The following is an 8,663-nucleotide window of genomic DNA, read 5'->3' as shown; positions in this document are numbered from 1 at the left end:
CGTATCTGGAAGATGCTCTACGAGACAGATTTGTGTGTGGATTAAAGTGTGAAACTGTGCAGAAGCGTCTTTTGACTGAAAAGGATCTCACGTTTCGCAAAGCAGTTGATTATGCTGTGTCGGCAGAGACAGCAACACGTGAAGTGCAGCAGTTGAGTGGTTCCCTTAAAGTGAATGCAGTGCTGTCACAAAGAGGTGAAAAATGCCGCCGCTGCGGGAAAATGAATCATACTGATGATGACTGCTGGTACAAAGACAGTGACTGTCACCAGTGTGGAAGGAAGGGCCACACGAAACGCATGTGCAAAGGTAGAGCCAGAAGCAGCCAAGATTGGAACAGGAAAGAGGGGAAACCTGAGCTGAAAGGCAATGCAGTTAAAAACAGAGCAAAGGACAAAAAGAGGAGAATTCATCATGTTGCTGCAGAGGAGGGTGAAAGTGAAGGAACCAGACCCGACACTGATAGTGAGTTGGAGCTGTATTCTTTGTCACAAAAAGAGAAATATTCACGTATCTCCCTAATGCCTGTAGTTAACGGGAAGAAAATGGAGATGGAGCTGGATACAGGGGCTGCTGTGTCTTTGATCCCATGGGAACAATATAAAAGTATGCTGAGTCAGTTGCCGCTGCAACCCACTGACATCATGCTGAAAACGTACACTGGGGAGCCGCTGGCACCAGAAGGGGTCATCAAGGTGCAAGTTGAACTGAATAAGCAGCGTGCAACTCTACCCTTGTACGTGGTAAAGGTGGATGCTCCACCACTGTTTGGTAGGGAGTGGCTGAGAGTGATTAAGCTGAACTGGAAAGACTTAAAGATGGTCCATGCCAGAGAGCAAAGCGGAAATGACAATCTGGAGGCTGTGCTAAAGAAACACTCTGCCGTTTTCTCTAAGGAGCTGGGCACAATGAAAGGAATTAAAGCCAGATTGACTCTTAGGCCTGATAGTGTCCCCAAATTCTGTCCACCACGTAACGTGCCTTATGCTCTCCGCCCTCGGGTGGAGGCAGAACTGAAACGCCTGACTGAGCTTGGGGTGATCACACCAGTGGAGCATAGTGATTGGGCTACGCCCGTGGTCCCTGTCAACAAGAAGGATGGCTCAGTGAGACTCTGTGGTGATTTCAAGGTCACTCTTAATTCGCAGCTCTGTGTGGATAAGTACCCACTTCCACGCATTGAGGACCTGTTTGCTTCTCTAGCAGGAGGTCAGCATTTCAGTAAGCTAGACTTAGCAAATGCCTACTTACAGATGGAGGTAGAAGAGGAGTCTAAGAAGCTGCTGACTATTTCGACACAAAAAGGGCTGTTCCGTTTCAATCGCTTGCCTTTTGGAGTGGCGTCTTCACCTGCATTGTTTCAGAAGGCTATGGATCAAGTGCTTCTCGGCCTACCATACACCCATTGTTATCTGGATGACATCCTCGTCAGTGGTCCAGATAAACAGACACACCTGAGAACCCTTAAGGCAGTTTTGGGCAGGCTGGAGGACTATGGCCTGCGTCTCAAACAGGAGAAGTGCCTGTTTTTCCAAGAATCGGTGGAATACCTGGGCCACATAATTGATGCGGCAGGGTTACACAAATCACCAGAAAAGGTGCGTGCCGTTATGGAAGCTCCAGCACCAGCTGATGTCAGCCAGTTACGTTCTTTTCTGGGAATGCTCAACTATTATGGACGTTTCATACCTGATTTAGCTACAGTCCTGAAACCGCTGAATGAGCTACTCAGTAAAGAGAAGAAATGGCAGTGGACATCAGCCTGCGAGTCAGCTTTCCAGAAAGCTAAAGAACGTCTGGCCTCACCAAAAATACTCACCCACTACAATCCTGAACTGCCTCTCCGTTTGGCATGTGACGCTTCACCATATGGCGTTGGAGCCGTGCTCTCACATGTCATGCCAAGAACGGCCAATTGCTTATGCTTCACGAACCCTCAGCAAAGCTGAACGAAACTATGCTCAGATCGAGAGGGAGGCGTTGGCAATTGTTTTTGGAGTGCGCAAGTTTCACCAGTATCTCCATGGTAACAAGTTCACCTTGCTCACTGATCATCGCCCACTGACCTCAATTCTGAGTCCAGTAAAAGGTACACCATCAATGGCAGCTGCGCGAATGCAGCGTTGGGCGCTCATTCTGTCAGCACATAATTTCACCTTACAGTATCGGAAGGGGGCACATCACGCCAATGCTGACGGTCTGTCACGTTTACCTCTGCCCCTTGCACAGAAAGAGAAACAGGGAGCAGTTGAGGTATTCTACGCATCTCAGCTGGACACATTACCAGTCAGTGTCGCCGAGATCAGACGTGACACTTTGTCTGATGTCACTTTGTCTCGTGTGCTGGAAATGGTAATAACTGGACGTTTTCCAGCAACAAAGGACACAGATCAAGAGCTGTCACCCTATCTGATGCGCAGACATGAACTCACAATACAGCAGGGATGCCTCATGTGGGGCTTGAGGGTGGTTGTGCCACCTAAGCTGTACTGAAAGAGCTCCACACTGCACATCCAGGGATGGTGAGGATGAAGAGCTTAGCTCGCAGCTATGTTTGGTGGCCTGGCATTGATTCTCAAATTGAGCTTCAAGCTAAAGCCTGCCACTCTTGTCAGCGTGTGCAAAAAGAGCCTGGGTTAGCGCCTTTACACCCTTGGCTGTGGCCTTCCTGTCCATGGGAACGGATCCATGTGGATTTTGCGGGTCCATTTGAAAGTCACATGTACCTGGTGGTGGTAGATGCACATTCCAAGTGGCCTGAAGTGCATATTATGGATAGCACCACAGCTGGTAAAACCATACAAGTGCTACGGGGTCTCTTTAGTCGCCATGGCATTCCCCACGTCCTGGTGAGTGATAACGGACCGCAGTTCTGTTCTGAGGAATTCAGGGTGTTCCTGAAAGCTAATGGAATCAAACACATCCGCTCCGCGCCGTACCATCCTGCCACTAATGGTTTGGCTGAGCGTTTTGTGCAGACATTCAAGCATGCACTGAAAGCCTCCAGGGGTACAGCACCTGTGCAACAACGCCTTGACACGTTCCTCTTGACATATCGCAACACTCCGCATGCAACAACTAGAGAAACGCCAGCTATATTGTTCATTGGACGCAAGCTGCGCTCTCGACTGGATTTTTTGAAGCCCAGTGTGGCCGGAGCTGTGCGTCGGTCACAGGATGCGCAACAACAATGCCGACAGCAACACTCCAGGGACAGACGGTTCACTGTTGGCGAGCCTGTCCTGGTGCGCGATTATAGGAAGGGAGAGGACAAGTGGACGCACGGTGTCATACTGGAGAAGACTGGGCCAGTGTCATACAAGGTGAATGTGGGAGCCCAAGGGGTGTGGAAACGTCATGTGGATCAGATGCTGACACGACCTGAGTCAGTATCTCAGCAGGTCACAGTGGATCCTCCGACAAGCTCTCAGATGTCACCAGCCCAGAGTGGTAGTGACACCATGCTTTACCCTTGTACAACTCTGCAGGAAGAGACTGTTGAACAAGTTATGGGGACCACCGTACCTCCAGATACACCCCAGTCTCTTAAATCATCACCGACTGACTGTACACAGGTTACAGAGCCTGTAAGACGTTACCCAGTGAGAGTCACCAAGCCACCCGCTCGTTATTGTGATGGGTGAGCGTATTAAGTAGTTCAGTGAGAGTGTTGGCGTTCAGAGACATTATTCTCAACTAAAAAGAAATTCATACAGAAAGCAACATTAGTTCCAGTTTTCATGAATGTTGTAATATAAAAAAAAAAAAGGTGCTACTTTGGTTATGGGAAATGTTTCTGCGGGTGGTGCCACGGTCGCATAGCTTAGTGGGGAGGAGATGTTATGTATGAACCAAGAATTATTGTGTGCTATGCAAGCCATCGCCAGTAGGGGGCACCACGCCCAGTTATGTGTGTGTGTTACTTCTGTGTGATCCCAATAAAGAAGAAGTCAACTTGTAAACAAACTGTTGTATGTGCAGTCTGACTCGGCATAAGCTCTAATAGTGTATTGACACTACAGTGGAAATATAACAGTTACTTTCCCTAGTAACTAGTTACTCTGAAAGTAACGAGTAACTTGAAGTAACTGAGTTACTTTTGATAGAAGTAACTAGTAATGTAACTAAGTTACTAATTTAAAGTAACTTACCCAACACTGGTTGTAGGTGAGATCAAAGAACAACCTCAAGAGCTGAAAACCAAAAATCTGCAGATCCTCTGACGCCCACTTGAGGCAGTGAATCAGTCCCCAGACTTCCATGTTGAAAAGTCCAACTTTACAGCAAAATAAACAAGTTTAGAGCCTGATACAAAAACTGGTGTTGGTCTTCATAACAGCTGTATGGGGGATGTTTTTTTATATTCACCCATTTGGATTTTGTCAGTGCACAAAGTCTGGTGTGTAGCCTCTGTGACTGACACGGCTGTAGCTGTCTGCTAGGCTTCACCTCAACTAATTGGAGTCCCTGAACTGGACCTCTGGATGGTGTTTGTGCCGTTGGTGCCTTCTGGAGTATTTTTAATGAATTTATCTGACAAATACTCTGGCTTGCTGTGTGCTACAGCATGTTCAAGGAGTTTCTGCTCTGCTAGGATTTTATTAGTCAGCTGCATGGAGACCACAGGCTGCCCTGCAGCACTCTAACATCGTCCATCACTGCAAACTCTACCACAAAACTGCAGTTTAGCTTGCATGCATTGTTCAGTATTAAGATAAAATTTGGATAAAACTTTATAAAAACTAAACAAACATGAAATAACTAGATAATTTTTACCACTGTGCTGCTCTTTTGTGGAGCTTTAACAGATCTACCAAGAATTTAGACAACACACGTCAGCTTTAAATGAGCACTGCTTACCTTTAAAAATTATTTCATTCAGGCCTCTCCTTCTTACTGCTTTCTCACTTCTAAGAGTGAATCTGTAACACATTTTTATCACTATGTTATTTTTTTATTATGAGAAATACAACAGCTGTGCCTTTAGCTTTCAGTATGACTCTAATCCAAACTGCAGAGGAACATATTGTGTGCTTTCTGATATTTGTTTAGCTGTCTAAAATGTTAACCGATAACTCTTCCTTAGCTGAACTGTGCAGCAGATGAGTTAACATTACAAGTAAGTCTCTCAGAAGTGGATACAACTACCAGAGGTGGTGCATAAGATTTATTTTTTAACTCATTCTGTTGCAAATTTTGGCACTTGTATCCACTTTTTGAAAGATTTTTTTTTAGTTATCTGCTGCACTGTTATTGATGTCTGAATGCATGATTGCACAATCGGGATGTGAATGATAAAACACGAGACCTTCTAATGCAGGGTCTCTCTGGTGAATTAACCAAAAATATTTCCTTATATGTCCCAGGATAATCTTATATCTTATAATCTTATATCAGGTGAGCTTCCTGTTGGATTTAGTCTACATTTTACACTTTTATTGATTCTTAATACATTGTTGTTGTTTAATGTTATAATAAAGTGCCGAGTGGTGCCACTGTAACACTGGGGACTCCACATATTGTTTATTTCTTTAAACTATTATAATTTCAGTTGAAATATTTGCACCTGGTGACCGTAGTATAACCCTGTCACAGGCCTGTGTTTTTGTCTTGAGTAGAATTGATGGCATAATCAAAGGAAACCCCTGAAAGTGGAATTTACAGTTCCAGAAACCAAATCCTCCCAGTGGGAATGTCAGAGCTCAAAGTGTCTGATATTGCTGCAGGTGGTTTAATGTCAGGTTTGATTGCAAACCCAGTGCGCTGCTATAGAGACGCCAAAGGGGACCCTGTGGGTGAGACAGCAGAGTCTGATGCTTCGGGAATGAAAATGTGGTGAAAAGACACAAATCTACTTAAGTAACGGGGTTATCACTCAATTATTCATACCTAATCAGTTTCTTAACAGTAGTGGTGAGCTGAGGCAGGTAGTCCTGCTCAGTGTGTGGTTTCTAGGAACAGAGTCACCTTCACATTAATCATCTTTATAAAAAAATTAATCGATTTCAGAGGTCTTATTTCTATAAACTGATATACAGCAACCTGTGTGGCTTCCCCATCTCATACTTTCCATGGAACATTTTTCCTTTCCTATTTTTCTCTCTGTGGCACAAAAATTGCTCATTCTTACAAACCTCTGATTGGGTCCGTTGTGTTTTCACAGCCATCAAAGAGCACAACTCTGGGCCCTTCTGGTTTGGGTCACTGAACAGGCAATTTCAGGGTGTGGAAGAAGGCAATAAGGATATCTGAACTTAATACCCTGTCCTTAAGGCTGACCCCAGCACCCTGCGGATCAAACTCTTTTAGCTTCCTGCATCCACCAGCTCACTCTTATTGCCAAAAAGTTTATTTTTATGAAGTCAAGAGAAGCTCTCATGAACATTTCCTACCATCTGAGCACAGCCATGGATGCTTTAACCTTCTGAGCTCAGGTCATCATATGCAATCACTGTAGCCCTAAATTCTGGAGGTAGAGAAAAGGACATTTTTGGAAATGATGATGGTTGAATATCTTCACCTGTGTCTCATTACCTTCTTGCATCCAATTTCCTGATTTACCCATCGGTGTATAAATAGCACTGTTTCCCCCTCGGTCTTTATCTCAATATCTATTGTTGTTCATCTGTGTTCTCTGCTGGTGTGTTGGCTATTATGAATTTAATTTGTCACTTCATTTCATGCACTTTGAATTTCTGGGACCTATTTCAGGAAGCAGGTTTAGCTAACAGTTCAGATTTTGTTAAGCCAGAGATGAAGGAAACATAGATTTTCTGTTCCAGAAATAGAGTTAAGTAATCTATATAAAACTATATAAAGCTTTAGACAACAACACACTATTACTAATCAGTCATTTGTTGTGTTGCGTTGTTGTCGATCACACTGATGGAAAATATTTGTCACAGCTGGATCTTGGAGATGATGGGATGATGAGGCTGAAATAACTTAAAGACTTGTGTCTCTCATACATTTGGATCAATTTAAAAGTCACTTTTTTAAAAGCAACTGCTGCGAGTCTTCCTTATTCAAAACAATTCACTCTTCCAGATAAAATTAAGCCAAATATATATAAGCTAGCTCTATAAATCCTGAGTCCTTTCTTTTAATACATTTACCATTACTGATAAAACTTCACATTTATTAAAGACTCAGAAGACTGCTGTGTATTTCAGCTGAATGTGAAACAGCTGAAATACAAATTCTTGAGCTCTTCTCTGAGCCGTTGGTATTTCTCGTGTTCCTTCTTCCTGATGTTGCTGTCATTCGGAACCGCTACATCGATCACTACGGCCGTCTTCTTCTGCTTGTCTACCACCAATATGTCTGGTTGGTTGGCCACCACCATTTTGTCCGTCTGTATCTGGAAGTCCCACAGCATCTTAGCTTGGTCATTCTCCACCACCCTTGGGGGCATCTCCCATTTTGACCTTGGGACTTCCAGGCCATACTCGGCACAGATGTTCCTGTGCACTATGCCAGCTACTTGGTTATGGTGTTCCATGCATGCCCTGCCAGCTAGCATCTTACACCCTGCTGTTATGTGCAGGATTGTCTCAGGGGCATCTTTACACAGCCTGCACCTGAGGTCTTACTCCAGACTCCAGCCTCTATGGATCTTGTGCTCAGAGCTTGTTCCTGTGCTGCCATGATTAGTGCCTCTGTGCTGTCTTTCAGTCCAACTTTGTCCAACCACTCGTAGGATTTCTGGATGTCAGCCACCTCCTCTATCTGCCGGTGGTACATACCGTGCAGGGGCCTGTCCCTCCATGATGGTTCCTCCTCTTTCTTGGGTTTCTGCTGCCTGAGGTATTTACTGAGCACGCTGTCAGTTGGGGCCATCTTCCTGATGCATTTGTGGATGTCTGTTGTCTCATCCTTGACTGTGGTGCTGACACTCACCAGTCCTTCCTTCTACTTAGCATACAGCCTCAGGGTGCTGTATGGATGAAACCCTTCATGCATGGTCAGGAGCTTCCTGGTCTTGATGTCAGTGGCTTTTATCTCCCCTTTGGCCAGTTTATTATCCCGGGCAGGGCGTAGGTGTTGATAGCCCGGATCTTGTTCTTACCGTTCAGCTGACTCCTCAGGACTTACCTGACTCTCTGCAGGTACTTAGTGGTTGCAGCTTTCCTAGCGGCTTCTTTGTGGTTTCCATTTGCCTGTGGGATCCCCAGGTACTTGTAGCTGTCCTCTATGTCTGCAATGTTGCTTTCTGGTAGTTCAATCCCCTCAGTTCTGACATTCTGCCCTCTCTTTGTTATCATCTGACTACACTTCTCCAGTCCGAACGACATTCTGATGTCATTGCTGTATATCCTGGTGGTGTGGGGATTTGACACACTTGATGGTGACTTGTGCTATGGGCTTGAAGTTCGCCTCTAGCGTTGTACGCCACATCCCCATTGAGTTCCTGATGAAGGCTCTTAATGTCCCATTGATCTTGTACAATTCTAAGCATTCCAGTATCCAGCTGTGGGGCATTGAGTCATAGGCCTTCTTGTAATCAATCCAGGCAGTGCACAGGCTGGTCAGCCTAGTCTTGCAGTCTCGGGCGACTGGTTGGTCTACCAGTAGCTGGTGTTTTGCGCCTCTGGTATTCTTCCCAATCCCTTTCTGTGCCCCACTCATGACCCATGTGTGGGTTCATCTTAGCTGCTATAATG

Source organism: Rhamphochromis sp. 'chilingali' (assembly GCF_963969265.1).
Source record: "Rhamphochromis sp. 'chilingali' genome assembly, chromosome: 2".
Lineage (NCBI taxonomy): Eukaryota > Metazoa > Chordata > Actinopteri > Cichliformes > Cichlidae > Rhamphochromis > Rhamphochromis sp. 'chilingali'.
The sequence above is the reverse complement of the archived record's forward strand: the minus strand, read 5'-3'. Positions refer to the sequence as shown.